The 15,459-nt window shown below is 48.5% G+C and overlaps 1 protein-coding gene across 2 annotated transcripts in view; it reads right to left on the reverse strand.

Moving 5' to 3' along the window:
• The window catches only part of BASP1 (brain abundant membrane attached signal protein 1), a 170,054-nt gene that overhangs the window by 72,068 nt on the left and 82,527 nt on the right, over positions 1 to 15,459 (reverse strand). The window lies entirely within an intron of this gene.

Here is a 15,459-nt window from a genome sequence, read left to right on the forward strand (position 1 = left end):
GCTACGAGGAAAGCTGTTTTCCAGGTGAGGAACTGTAGCTCACATTTATGCATTGGTTCGAAGGGTGGACCCATTAGCCGTGTAAGAACTACATTTAGATTCCACACAGGGGAAGGTGGTGCCCTGGGAGGAATTACTCGTTTAAGGCCTTCCATAAAGGCTTTAATAGCGGGCACTCTGAACAGTGATAAATGCTGTCTGTTTTGTAGATAAGCAGCAATCGCTGCTAGGTGTAGGCGTATGGATGAATATGCCAGGTTACACCTGTGAAGATGGAGCAGATAGCATATGATGTGCTGTATGGATGCATCTAAAGGGTTGATTGTATTGTTACGGCAGCAAATTACAAACCTTTTCCACTTTGCGGCATAGCATGCTCTAGTGGTAGGACGTCTGGCTTCCATGATAATGTTCATGCAATCAGGGGGAAGGTTAAGGTATCCAAATTCTAAGATTTCAGGAGCCAGATCGCAAGGTTAAGCTGAGCTGGGTCCGGGTGCCTGATTTCTCCATGGTTCTGGGTTAGGAGGCATGGGGACAGGTGCAGTTTTTGATGTGGCACCACCGATAGCTGTAGTAGTGTGGTGTACCACGGCTGCCTGGCCCATGTTGGGGCTACCAGAAGGAGTGTGATGGAGTGCTGTTGTAGCTTCCTTACCACTAACGGAATTAGTGGGAAGAGGTGGAAAGGCGTATGCAAATCTGCCTGACCAGTTCATCCATATCGCATTGCCTTTGGACAATGGGTGTGGGTATTTGGCGGCGAAGCTTGGGCATTTTTTGTTTTCGTGGGTGGCGAAGAGGTCTATCTGAGGATGCCCCCACTTTTGGAAGAATGGGTGAAGAACTTGTGGATGCAGTTCCCATTCGTGTAGTTGTTGCGTTTGTCTGCTGAGCAGATCTGCCATGGTGTTTTGTACGCCTGGAACGTGCTGTGCCAGGAGAAAGAGGTTTTGGGGAATTGCCCATCTCCATATGCTCTGGGCTAAGCGGGAGAGCTGGGGAGAGTGTGTCCCCCCCTGTTTTTGGATATAATACATTGCAGTCATGTCTGTGCGAATGAGGACTGCTTTGCCCGAAATCTGTTTTTGAAAAGATTTTAGGGCTAGAAAGATCGCCAAGAGCTCCAGATGGTTGATGTGGAGCGATTTTTGCTGTGGCGTCCATAGACCTTGCATTGTGAGGTGTAAGAGGTGCGCTCCCCAGCCGGAGAGCGATGCGTCCGCTGTTCGAATCACCTGAGGAACCGGGTCCAGGAACGGCCGCCCTTTGGAAAGGTTTGTGGTGTTCCACCACTGCAGAGAGTGATGGGTGCGGCCGTCCACCAACACCAGATCCGTCAGCTGACCCTGGGCCTGGTTCCACTGTCGTGCTAGGCACTCTTGAAGTGGACGCATGTGGAGTCTTGCATGGGGCACTATGAAAATGCAAGACGCCATCATTCCTATGAGCTTCATAAACACTCTTGCTGGAAGAGAGTGTTGAGGAAGGAATGTTTTGCGCAAGGCTTGTATGCTTGCGATTCTGGCTGAGTTTGGATAGGCAATACCTTTGGAGGTGTCTATAGTGGCCCCGAGATATTGCTTTGTGTGAGATGGTATGAGGTGGGACTTTTGGTAGTTCACCGTGAAGCCTAGCTGGTGGAGCAGTTGGATGGTGCTGTTTGTATGTTGCACACATTGGTCGTAGGACGCGGCTTTTATCAGCCAGTCGTCTAAGTAAGGGAAGACGTGAATATGTTGACGTCTGAGGTGTGCTGCTACTACAGCTAGGCATTTGGTAAACACCCGTGGTGCGGTGGTGACCCCGAAGGGGAGAACCGTGAATTGGTAATGCTGACCATCCACCGCGAATCTGAGGTACCTCCTGTGAGAAGGGTGTATTGGAATGTGAAAGTATGCGTCTTTCAGATCCAAGGTAGTGAGAAAGTCTCCCTGACAGAGGAGCGGGAGGACTTGTTGTAGGGTGACCATGTGGAAATGGTCTGAATGTATGTACGCATTTAGAGGCCGGAGGTCCAGAATGGGCCTCAGGGTCCCGTCTTTCTTTGGTATTAAGAAATACAGAGAGTAGACCCCTAGATTTTGCTGATTGACGGGGACCTGCTCTATAGCGTGTTTTTGGAGGAGGGAGAGCACCTCCTGTTTGAGTAGTGTGGAATGTTCTTGAGACATTGGACGGTGCCTTGGTGGGATATTGGGTGGGGTAGATGTTAGCTCGAGACAGTACCCTGACCGAATAATTTGGGTCACCCATTTGTCCGATGTTATGGACTCCCATGCGTGGATAAAGTTTTGCAGTCCGCCCCCGACCGGAGTGGGATGGTCTGGGGGGAGCGAAGGGGAGTCATTGTGCGGGCGGGGTGGCAAAACGGGTGGTGTTAGTTTTGCCCCTGCCCTTATTGTTGTTGCCTCTGTAACCACCCCTTTGGTAGCCCTTTGAAAAGGTATTTTGAGGAGGGGACTTGTAGGAGGTAGAGGCGCTATCGGTGGAGTAGCCTCTGCCTGTGCTACGAAAGGATGAGCGTCGAAAGGAGCGTTTAGGGGCCTGTGATTGTAGTGCCCCCATAGACTTTGCTGTGTCTGTGTCCTTTTTCATCTTTTCTAACGCTTCATCCACCTTTGGCCCAAAGAGAGTTTGTTGGTCAAAGGGGTGATTTAGTATGGACGCCTGGACTTCAGGCTTGAACCCTGAGATCCCCTGAGATCCTGAGCCAGGCATGACGACGAAGCAGGACACTAGTATTTATGGCTCTAGAAGCAGTGTCAGCTGCATCGAGAGCACACTTAATGGAGGTGTTAGTAATTAGTTTACCCTCCTGTATTAGTTCATGAGCCTTGCGTTTGTGTTTTTCGGGGAGGTGCTGCATAAGAGCCTCAAGCTCATCGTAGTGTGCTCTGTCATAGCGCGCAAGTAGTGCCTGTGTATTTGCAATGCGCCACATGTTTGCAGCATGGGAGGCGGTGCGTTTGCCAGACGCGTCTAGAAGTTTGGATTCCTTATCTGGCGGTGGGGCTTCTCCTGAGGACTGGGAGTTAGCCCGCTTTCTAGCTGTGGACACAACTAGGGAATCTAAGGGAGCAGGGCCCTTAATGTATGCGGGGTCTGTGGGTGCCGCCTTGTACTTTTTTTCTATTCTAGGGTTCAATACCCTGGCCCTGACAGGGTCTTTGAATACCTCTGCAGCATGCTTGGTGACACCTTTAAGCATGGGCAAGATAGATGTGGACTTGTCCTGAATGTCAAATGTGTCCAGTAGGAAGTCGTCTTCCACTGGTTCACTATGCATTTCCACCCCATGGTAGTGTGCTGCTCTCTGCACTAAGTGGTGAAACCCTAAGGAGTCCTCTGGAGGAGACGGCCTGGATGGGTATAGGTCATCCTGAGGCATATCCGGTATGTCAGGGTTTTGGTAGTCTTCCCATGGGTCTGGGGTGTCCCGGTGGAGTGGGGTCCATTGGGGCGTCCGCTGGGTCATAATCTGGATCCCCGTAATCCAGATCTGGGGACGGGGTCGGGGAGTGATGAGGTAAGGGTGGCGGAGACCTGGGAGGGGGACGGGGTGGAGGAGGTGGAGGAGGAGGAGGAGGAGGTAGAGGGGAGGGCACTCTGAGAGGAGAAGTAGCAGAGTCCATCCGCTTGGGTGGTGGAGGAGGAGCCGGTGTGTCAAGACGTCTTTTTTTGACAACTAAAGTCAATAGCCCAGTCTTTGGATCTTTAAATAGAGTCTTTTGCAAAGGGTCTGGTGTAAAGAGATCCAGTGGCGCCGAATCGTCCGCTGGCGCCGATGTTTTCGGAGCCGAGGGTTTGGATGGTTTCTGTGCGCCATGCTTTTTTGGAACCTCCGGTTTTTTCGGCGTCGAAGGAGTTTTCGGCGCCGGAGCGTCGGTGCCGACAGATTTGTGTTTGTGTTTTGTCGGCACCGAGAGTCCAGGCTTCGGCACCGGTGGCTTCGGAGTCGAGCTGGGTATCACTTTCTTCGGTGCCGGATGGTGTTTTTCGGCACCAGGCGTCGGCTGGCTCGAGCCCGAGCTGCCGTGAGACTTCTGAGGCTTCGACACCGGGCCCGAAGGTGGGGTGATAGAAGCTGTGTGCTTGGTTTTACCCAGGCCTGCAGGCGAGGGTGTAACCTGAGTCTCTTTGGTTTTGGGCGCGGGGGTGGGAGGGGGTACAGTACTCACGACCCGCTGCACCGGTGTGATGTCCTCCACGTCGGAGTCGTCGGCCTCGGAAGCGCTGACGAGGTCGTCCTCCTGCTCGGTGTGTAGTTGCCCCAAAGCTCCGGCGTCGTCTCCGAAGATGTCCGGTGGAGCTGCGGTCGATGAGTGCGCCATGGTGCGTCGAGCTCTTCGATCCCGGATGGTCTTTTTTGATCGAAAAGACTTCCTGGCGGGGCAGTCTCTAGCCTCGTGTTCTGGAGAGAGGCAAAGGTTACACACCTGATGGAGGTCGGTGTGGGGAAATTTAGACCCACATTTTGGGCACTTTTTGAACAGAGTCCTTTCCATCGGCCGGGACCGGAGTCGAGGAGGGCCCGAAGGCCGGTGCCGATGTACGGAATGGAGAAAAGTGCCGCTTCGAGAGATGAAGATAGGATGAAGAAACTCGAAGAACGAGGATTTTCCGTCGAGGCTGGAACCGTAGAAGTTCGAAGCCGGAGCACGAAGTATCACATCCGAGCCCGATGGCGGAAAAAAACAATCTGAGGATGGAGCCGAAGCCCATGCGCAGTACGGACCGAAGGAGGAGTCACCGAACTCGTGACTTCCAAAGACTGTCCAAAGAACAAAAACAAACTGCAAACATCCGGGCCCAACACCAGATGGCGATCTATGCTAAGTGTACAATCTGCAGCTCATATGCCTCGAACATATATTTTAGTTGAGTTCAAGCTAAATTACCACATGAGGATAGATGAGGAGTTGTTCTGAATCCGTTTTTTTTTTTTTTATACCATTTGGTCTACCACATGATGTGCTATGCGAGGGCAATGCTAAAACCTGCACAGATCGGTACACATTGACATGTCTTGTTCCTTTCCCAAACCACAACCCAACTATTAACAGCTATTACTTGGTATAACACGCCACATGCATAAAGCATGTCCAGTGTTTGTCTCTGGCTATTCACCTTACAATTACCCAATTAGTACCTAATCAGAGGTAGGCCCGCATGAAGGTCAGCCAAATCAGGAGAGTGCTACAGTGTCATGCTAACGGTCGATGGCACTATTTAGATGCTGAGGCCTTAACATCTATGCAAACCCCAGAGCTGCTTAAGAAGGACACCCAGATTACCAGGGTGCTATGATACTGTACTGTGGATATATGCTACTGTGCAAGTACTGGTAACTCATAAAACACCTGGGCCCCATTATGTGAAGGGCGCACTTTTTACCAGTTCGTGCCTGGCGCACCTTAAAACGGGTGCGTCGGGCGCAAAACAGGGAAAGTGTACCCTATTACATGGAACGCACTGCCCCCAGGGCAACCACAAACTCGAGCTGCCCCCAGGGCAGCACATTCCTGTGAAAAACTGAGTGGCTGCTTCGAAGCCGCAATGTGTTTTCACAGTGCAGGCGGCAAGCCCCCTGCACTTTTAAAGGGGATATCTGGGGGGGGGGGGGGGTCCATGGGATCCTTTTCCCCCTTTCTTAGGGCTGCCATAAGGGGGCGCACTGACAGCGCACCACCTTTTAGATGGCGCACTGTCAGTGTCTCCCCTAAGAGCTTCTTTACCTTTGCGCCCGCATCTGTAATATGGCACGGCGCAGAGGCAAAGGCATTCCCTCATCTGCATAGGGCACGCCCCCATGCAAATGAGGGAACACCCCCCTGAAGATAGCAATTGTGCTTTATGTGCACCAGCGCAATCCGTATTACAGAAGGGGCCGCACAAGCGACTGCAGTCCTTTCTGCAATACTAAAGTGCCCCGGTGCACATAAAGCTGGCGCAAAATGCCCGTTGCACCCTTTTAGGCACTTATGTAATATGGCCCCTGAAGGCATTTTGCTCAGCCTCGGCTGTGAACATGGACATATTCGGTGTGCATAGAAATCTGAATGTTTGTCGATTTGTGTGAGTGAGTGCTAGCAGTTTTCTGTGTGCACACGGAATTTGTTTTTAAAACCTACAGTATTTAATGCCATTTGCTTTGCAGTATTACAGCTGTGTGGTATTGGTGTGTACGGGTTGCTTTGCTTTTCTCACATAGGTCAGGCCAGGTATGAAAGGGCCTTCTTAATATAACTGTACACAAACATGCCATATGACAGTTTTGGAAACATCTTGGTAATCGCAGTGTTACAAACATTAATAAATCCCAAGTTACACCACTCAACCACCAAATTAGTACAAAATAGTCAGACCTTACAAGATGCGCCTAAACATCTTTGATATTTCATAATTAGCCATCAGGGCCTCAACAGCACTTTTCACCCAGAATTACCTGCTATCCAACAGGATAACAAACGCCCCAATATTTTACCTTTCTCAAAACAAATAACCTAGATATAACCCTGGCACACGAATATACACAACACAGGATCAACTCCATTTAGCTGGCAAACAACTGCCAACTTAATAGTACTTTTCCCTCACCATATCATCATACATGTAGATCCATTCAGATAAAGTTTACGTAAGTATCACCCCAACAAGTAAATCTCATCATAACTACAATATAAATCTGGCTGTCAGTACTGGTCTAGAAAACAAACTGCACAGGCATGGCAATGAGCAACAGACCACTTAGCTGAAAGGAAATGGCAAAGTCTTTTTGGGCATCCTTCAATGCACACTACACCATGCGAAGATACTCATCAGTGTCGCACTCATTTTACTTTTAAATTACGCAACAGAAACAATTCCTAAACTAGGCTTCCCATGAGCCCGACACTGCACAACCGATCTTTGGAAATTCTACAACCGTAAAATAATGCTGCCCAGATGCAGAAAGTGCTGCAATGCCATACTAATGGTAGCCTGTGCTATACAGGCCCATGATAAAGACTGCAATGCTACCATGCTGATAAAGGTCTATGAAAGAGTAGGCAATACAAGATCAACGTCAACTGGGGATCAGAATGATGGTTTTGTTCCATCTTCACAATGACTCAGTAACCTCGTTCCTGTGGCAGAAATGGTCTCTCTTCAGGTTGCTAAAATCTGAATCCATTTGTGGACTTCTATATTGTTCATATTACCTATTGCATTAACGATTGCCTATACTATACCACTTCTTTAGGTGATCGCACAGAAAAGTCTCGGGGACGTCGCCACAGTTGAGAGAGCCTCCTTTTCACTGTCAGTAAAAGACAGAAATGTACTAAAGAGAATATGTTGCAGCTAGGGAGTTTTTTGGGTTGGGACGTATAGGTGCGTCTCTTAGGTGGAAGAAAGAGACGCTTTAGGTTTGTGCAGTACTAGGGCAATGCCAACAAAACAATACGCATTCCACTGGAATGACAAACAATAGGTAGCTACAATTTTCTTTCCCAGTAGGGTTCACAATAGAGCAACTGTTGCGGGACATATGGAAGACCTACCTACGCTCAGATTAATTAATCCATCAACAGCAAAGATGGCATAACAATGGAGTGTATGGGGTTAACAAAGTGACCTTTGAGAAAGATGTTCTATCTTGCTGGTGCAGATTTTTTTTACCCAGAAGCAGCTTTAGGGAGTGACCTTGTGGAGGACCGGTTATTTATTTTGGGGTCCTTGAGGGGGACCGGTTCTTGCTTTAACACGTTAGAATACATTACATCTCAAACAGATCTCAGCTATACTATTGGTAGAGGAAAATAGCACAGCTTGGCAGAGGGGGCTGTTCTATAATTTCCAGAACTTAAAATCATGTTGGCTGGGCATTGATTTTGTAGATGTGGTGCTAGCCGCAAAGCAAGTGGATGCTCACATTCTTGGTCCAGCATTTTGGGAACCTAAAAGGGTCACGGAGTGGTTGTAGCAACTGTTATTCTTCATCCTTTACCTATTAGTCCAAACATAGTTTCCCCTGCATCTGCTTCAAGATACCTTGCCAACAGCAAGAATTCAGGTTAATCCTATTGATAATGAAGTATGGGGCGCGTCATTGAGCATAGTTTGCCCCAATCAAAAGCTCAAGGCCGTCCATGTCACCTACATCGAGGCCGTCCAGACTTTCGGAAGGTTGATCATTGTGCTGGGGGGTCATATGTAATGGCCGCCATCGTCTGCATTTTATTCCCTGTTGGATGTTTATTTGGGAATAATGTAATTGTATTCTATCGCTACGGTTTGTTTCCCAAATACGGGGTTACTGCAATTATAATCTATTTCTACTAACCCTCCCATCTGTATCCCCCCCTCCCCCCCATTTTGAAAGACAATCCGGAACGATTTACAAGAACACAAATAAAATAAAATACAAATCTTCCTAACATCATACCACTTAGTACGGCTAGGTGCAAAGGTCAGGGAAATGGAATAAAGGTGCCCAAGCAATTCCAAAAACGATTATCTAGAGTTATTAAATGGCTGCTCCATCACATACGTACCAGGTCTCTCACAAGCATGGACACCGGTGTGCCTACCAAGCCCAAATGTCAATCGTTCCATGGCCACTGAAGGGCAGGAAAGAACAGTCTGTCCCCACATCAGCACAGGCGAGCCTGCCTGCATCAGCGTTGGAATCCAAACAGAAGCCTCATGCTACATCACACGATGCCCCCAGAGACGGGCAGCGCCAGGGGGAGCAGTGATCACAACGCCATTGACTGGCAGAGGTTAAACCAACATCTAATCTACATGTGAAAGAACAGACTGTCAAATGCGGACACGGAATTGTAGCAAAACAAATGAAACAAAAGGCCTAATCCTCAGTGGCACGTGATTCTGCTTAGGCCTGTGAAGGGATTAGCAGGAAGAGAGAGACGGCATTGTCGCCGCCATATTCTGCATTGTGCATCGGAGGAAGTTTATAATCTTATCCGTGAAACCGATGGCATGCTGCTGAACAGCTACAACCTTGGTTCGGATCAGGCTCTATCGCAAGTGAGTTGTGCCTCTCAAAATGGTGCCAACGCGATTGGCAGCCATGTTGCCGACACTGAAAATGTTTACGATAACACCCCTAACCTCAAAAATAATTATTTAAAGAGGCATACTGTTGGGATCTGCCCACTGATCAGCATACTGATGCTCTGTTTTCATAAAGTGCTAACCGAAGTACGAAAAGGCCAATTTTGTATGTTTCTGACTGATGTAAACAGACAATACTATAATCTGATTCTTAGTTTATTGTTTTAAGACTGACAGGCCGGGTTGGCCATACCAGGATTCGGACACATGGCCCCTAAAAGAGGTCAGCCACCAGTAGTTATTGGGACAGACTAGTTCATACTCCGGGCCACTGGAATTATGCAGTAGGGGAGAGCCAAATTATGCACCAGGGTTGACTAAATAATGCGGCAAGACAAGGCAAATTTTGCAGCATAAAGGGACACTTTTGTATAGTATTACGTCATTATTTTGTCATTTTCACATAGCTAAAACTGTTTGGGCAAAGATTTCACCTCATTAGTACCAATTTAACATCCAAATACGGAAATAGGACACACTGAAAGATGACCAATTAACCTCTGCTAAGGGCCTTTCCCTGTGCACAAACATATGTTGCAGCATTTTTTTTATGTTTTACTTTTGATCCTTTTTCAGCCAAAACAATTTTTGTTACAATGTGCAGATTATGTAACAGATGATTTGGGACACATCCATTACTAAGCGAGAAAAGCCACAGCATAATTGCAGAGGCCCTGTTCATACTCAAACCACTTTTGCATCAATACTTTGCGTAATGTGCAGTTAGGGAACACGCCAATAACAACATTCTCGGAAGACAAGGGCAATGAGTTGAAAGAGCCTTCCAATGTTAACACACTACAGAAGCTAGAAACCAGACGTATATTAGTAATGAATGGCAGTCTGAGCTAGCAGGGGAAAGTGTTATTGGTTGTTTTCCACATAGGGAAGTTCCCCCTCGCCCTCTCCAATTAAACCAGACCATACCTTACACAAGAGGGAAGTTCAAGTGGGATCTGCAACTCTCAAAGTTGGATGCTGGAAATCCCCAAATGTGTATTCGGTGTTGGCTCCTCTTGCATCACTAGCTCAGACCTGAACAGCCATAGCAGTATATGGGTGCATGTGAAACCGGTAGGGACTTTTTTTAAATGCCCTGACACCCGCAACCTTATGCTGAAATTCTGTGAGCATGCAAAGTGGAGGTATATGCAGTAAGTGTGCAGCATATGTATAGCAGTAGAACTCTGTTTGTTCGGAGAGTCTGAGCACTAGGTCCTGTAAGATTCATTTTGGAGGACCTTGTTTAGCATGGCACAAGATGGAGGATGAGGACTGCTACCTCAGACATTGGAAGTGCATTACTTTCATTCCTTAATCTGGAGGGTAGCGACCCAGCCATTAAAATACAGGACGGTGTAGATCTGGTTTCCCTGCACAAGTTAATGAGGTCTTTGTTAGCAATTAACAGATTAGTACTTCCACAGAACTTCCATTTGGTAGATGGTAGGCAGAGGGCTACAGTTTGTTTTTTCTGTCCCCAGATACTGCTTCAGGAAGTCTGATGACACGTGGGTGCAGAGATCTCACACTAAATTGAGCCCATGTTTTACATATTCCTGCTTGGAGCCAACCCCATTGCTATCAGCTGCAAGAACCATCACCGTGAACAAAGGCTATGTCTGAGGAACAACTAGAAGAAGACATTTAAAAGATAAACACTCCAAGGTAGTTCTGAAACCTTAGACAGTGGATCCACACCCTGTCAGAAAAATGTAAGTAAAAGTGGGATTCAACCCACCTCACTTTATTCCACCTACAAGTTCTTTATGACCAAAGAAGGGAGTGCTTCACGCCGTACTTGAAAGACAGATGTGTAGCTCGGGCTGGTCTCTGTATGACAGCCAGTCTATCCCAGGTAAGGGGACATCACCTGAAGCCTGCACACCTTGCTGTAGAAGCGGATGGTCTGCCTATCACCTGCGCAGAGAGGAAAGGAGTGTGACTGGTCATGCAGGATGGAAGACTGTTTGTGGTCGGGAGAAGAAGGCAGCTGTGTTACCAGTAACAAACCAGGAATTTGCTGATAGCCCTGAAGAGACAAGCTAAAGTCGACCTGTGACATGGCAGTGTCTCTGACGTTTTCACTGCAGCCTGCAGTGGGCTGCATTAAACAAAATAATAATAAAAATAAAGCCAAGAAGTCACCTGTCCGGAATCTCTGCAGTGCCTGAAGACTTCAGCGCCAGGACACCCTTGGGTATAAGTGCGCTTTATAAGCTTCTAATAATAACTTGGGGCTGCTGCTGTGAGATGAGGATACCGGTAGTGGGGTAGTGCCTTGGCTGATCTGACCTCCAATGGACAATGGTCCTCAACAGCCTGGGCAAATAGCTATTCCATATTGAAGGCCGCTCCTCGGCCCAATTTACCGAGCCACAGTAGGACAGACCCATAGACAGCAGTGCCAAACTACATCAACAAAAATTATTGGGGCCTAGTAGTCCATCAGCCCTTTGACCGTTCCCAAACAGTGTCTGACAACAGGTTATGTGTTAGTGTCTCCTCTGAAAACTCCACTTCTCCCTTGCGACTTCCCTCAAAAGTAGCAAGCAACTATATTGGTCGATTCCTACTGCCCACCTCTCTAATTTTATGTCCCACATAAACTAAAAATGTCTGCCCGCCCTTGTCTACCTGCTTCAATGCCCTAGTCACCACTCCCTCAAAAAGTAAAATAATCTGTATTCAGTCAGCCTCCCCTCCTCAAGCATTGCTCTAGTTCCAGCCTTACAGAGTTCACCGCTTCATGCCGTCAAACGTAGCCTCTCAGACTGTTCTGCTATCAAGCAAACACCCATCTTGAGTCAGCAGTGGCAGCTTATGTCACTAAAAAGTGGTGGGGGGTGCGGGGGGTGGCTTGGGAAGAGTATGACAAAATAAAATTTAAAAGTACTTACCTGCCACCTGAGACCTCAGTGCTGCTCTTCTGCTCCTCTCCCGGCACACTGCACAGACTCCCAAATTCCTCTACACCAATCCAGACACTGCTATCATGCATGTAATACTGTTACCCAGCATCAGAGAAGCGCTAGGATCCGTCTGAGCGGGCTGGTTTGACGCTCGCTCAGGGACATGGAGCCTGTCTCTGTTCTCCACCCCGCGCTAAGACTCGGCTCAGTGAAAAATAAAATAATACAATTATTTTATTATTTTTCTTTTCTTGTTTTCATCTGCTGGTTGTCAGGAGTGGGGCGAAGCTCCTGTGCCATAATGGAGGAGCCGCCGCTGAGCCTAAGGCTGCAGGCAGTTGTAGTCTACAAAGAGGTAGTTTTTTTTAAAAATTGTGTCCCGATGAAAAAGATACGAGAACGTTTTTATGATCACTGAACGATAATTGTTATAATAAAATTCATTTTGAGATATCAGGACAAGTTTAGGAACATTTTTGTTCATCATATAGCATTGCATAAGCAAGGGAACTCCCTCTTTTGTGTGGTACAAAGAGGTAGCACCATTTCTATTTTTTATTTCAGTGAATCGTATAGTGCAGGGGTACTTGCAAACTTTCTTTCAGGGGCCAAATTTACAGTGTGGTTTGTGGCCGAGGGCCGCACTGGTGGGGGCGGGGTCAGTGGCGGAGGGGCGGGGCTAGCGCAAAAAAAAATGTGTCCATGAGGTTGAACACAGGCCCTGCGTCCACTGAGCCACCAAACCTGGCATATGCGCGCACCTCTCTCTCTCTCTCTCTCTCTCTCTCTCTCTCTCTCTCTCTTTCTCTCCGTCTCCCTCCTTCCGTCTCCCTCTCCCTCCGTCTCCCTCCCCATCTCCCTCCCTCTGTCTGTCTCTCTCCCTCCCTCTGTCTCCCTCTCCCTCCCTCCCTCCCCCTCTCTCCCTCCATCCCGCTCCATCTCTCCCTCCCTATGTCTCCCTCTGTCTCCCTCCCTTTCTCCCACCCTCCCTGTCTCCCCGCCTCCCTCCCTCTCCCTCCATCCATCCATCTCCCTGTCTCCCTCAATCCGTCTCCCCCTCCCTCCATCTTACTTCCTCCGTCTCCCTCCCTCCCTCCTCCCTCCGTCTTCCTCCCTCCATCTCCCCCTCCATCTCCCTCCCTCTGTCTCCCCTCTCCCTCCGTCTCCCTCCCTCTGTCTCCCTCCCTCCCTCTCCCTCCCCCTCTCCCTCTCTCCGTTTGTCTCCCTCTCTCCATCTGCCTCTCTCCGTGCCTTATCCTGTCTCTGCCTCTACCTGCCTCTGCCTCTGCCTGCCTCCTGCCTTTATCTGTCAGTCTGTCCCTGTCTATCTATATCTCTCTCTGTCTCTGGGCCTCGGGCTGTGTCTACACGTCCCCGACACCAGCCCACAAACAGCCCCCCCACTCCCCCCTCTCCCTGTGTAATGTAAAAGTCAGCTCTCAGACCCTGCTGCCCTCCGTCACCACACCTGGCTCTCACTCCCTGCTGCCCCCGTCAGCCTCTGCCATTTCACCCGGCTCTCACTCCTCACTGGCTCACTCCCTGCTGCCCCCCCCCCCTCACCTCACTGGGCACTCTCACCCTGCTGTCCTCTGTCACCTCACCCTGCATGTGTGGCAGCCCGGGCTGGGACAGCTTCCCGGGCTCACCGGAGAACTTCACGGGTCTTTAAAAGACCATTTACTTGCTAATGAGGCTTTGTTGTATTTCACCTCTTCTTAGCGCCCCTGCAACATCAAAGCCTCGTTAACAAGCAAAAGGTCTTTTAAAGACCTGTGAAGTGCTCGGGTGCAGGGAAGCTCTCTCATCCCGGGCAGCCAAACACGACGGGGGCCTGTCTCCATTCTTATCCTGGAATCTCCTGGCCCCCATAGAGCAGTCTCTCTCGAAGTCCGGCGGAGTTTGCTGACACACTTTGGAAAAAAATAAAAAAACAAGGTACGATGTCTGCATGGTCCGCGGGCCGCCAAGGAAGGCCTGCAGGGCCGCTGGCGGCCCGCGGGCCGTACTCTGGGTACCCCTGGTATAGTGCATGGCTTCCCAAAGAGGGTTTCAAAGTGATATGAAGAAAAAGAAAGACAGCACCACCAATTACTGCTGCCAGATCTAGAATAGCTTACAGATCACCACCACAGGAGGGCTGAATTACTATGAAGGGGGAGAGAGTTCCATAGTTTCAGTGCCAGGTGACTAAAGGAGTGCCCTCCCTGTCTAGAGCAACATATTAGAGGTACCTGAGCAAGCCTGAGATTATCAGAGCGATGGGATCTGAAAGAGCAGTAGGGGGGTGACAGGGTGCTTCAGACAATGTGGTCCCAATTGCGAAACACTTTTCCTCACATATGGAAGGGCTGGGATCCTTCCAAGCCGGATTTGGCATGGACTTCACAATAAAAAAAGTTATGTGGTGAAGTTCTGTGAATTGCTTTTTCCCTGCATAATACGCCAGCCGGTCACTTCTAATAGTCTTACGATATTCTTTAATCACATACTAATATGCTTGGGAGACATAACCAGGAGAGGAGGCAGTTGTTGACAATAGTGCTAATTTCTCAGAGCGGGAGAAAGTCATTCCCTTTTCTGTGATATCTTAGGGATATACCATGAACTCATTTTATACTGGCTTGTATTGCAGCACTGTACACTGGCCTTCAGGTTCAACGGTTACATACTCGGGAAGACCACTCACAAATGGCAGCAGGTTTCTCTAAAAAGAGAAGCTTGTGCTGGGAGCTTAAGACCAAGTGTCCAAAATGACATACATAAGAGTCTGATCTAGCCACGGTCCATAAAAATGTGCCTTGGCAAATGGCGGTGACTTGTGTCAACTACCTCCTGCACCTTAAGAAACTCCCAACCCATCTATGCCCGTCTGGTATTTGAAGGCACTGGAAAAAACATGTAATTACCTATTTTACAACTGTGTACGCTACTGCTAGTAGATTTCTTGGGGTCGAAAATGGAGGGATCTATTGGAACTTGAGAAACCTGCAGAAGGCAGACAGTGCAACATAGCCATGCGAATGGCAGTCTGTACACTGCAAAAACACCCTTCATGTATTAAGACACGTGAGCTCAAGGGAGTGACAAAAAGAGGGGAGCAGGGAGATAGAGCAAGGGGATAGATCATTGTCTGGCAGTGAACAGAGGTACAACACTACATTCACATGCTTCCTTGATCTCCACAAATCCATTATGGATATGTTATTAACCTTGGGAAAGCACCTCATGATGAATGATCCCAATTTTAGTGTGGGACCCAATAGAAGATTATGGTAATAGAATGCACAGAGAGTTCTTCCCAATCAAGGTGTTCTATAGGAATATCGTTTTTTTTTATATTGCCCTGCCAAAATATCATGGCCAAAATATATACACTAACGCAATACTGCAAAAGTAAACCTATGCAGGCAAGTATACATTT

The sequence above is a fragment of the Triturus cristatus genome, chromosome 5_2 (assembly GCF_964204655.1).
Source record: "Triturus cristatus chromosome 5_2, aTriCri1.1, whole genome shotgun sequence".
NCBI lineage: Eukaryota > Metazoa > Chordata > Amphibia > Caudata > Salamandridae > Triturus > Triturus cristatus.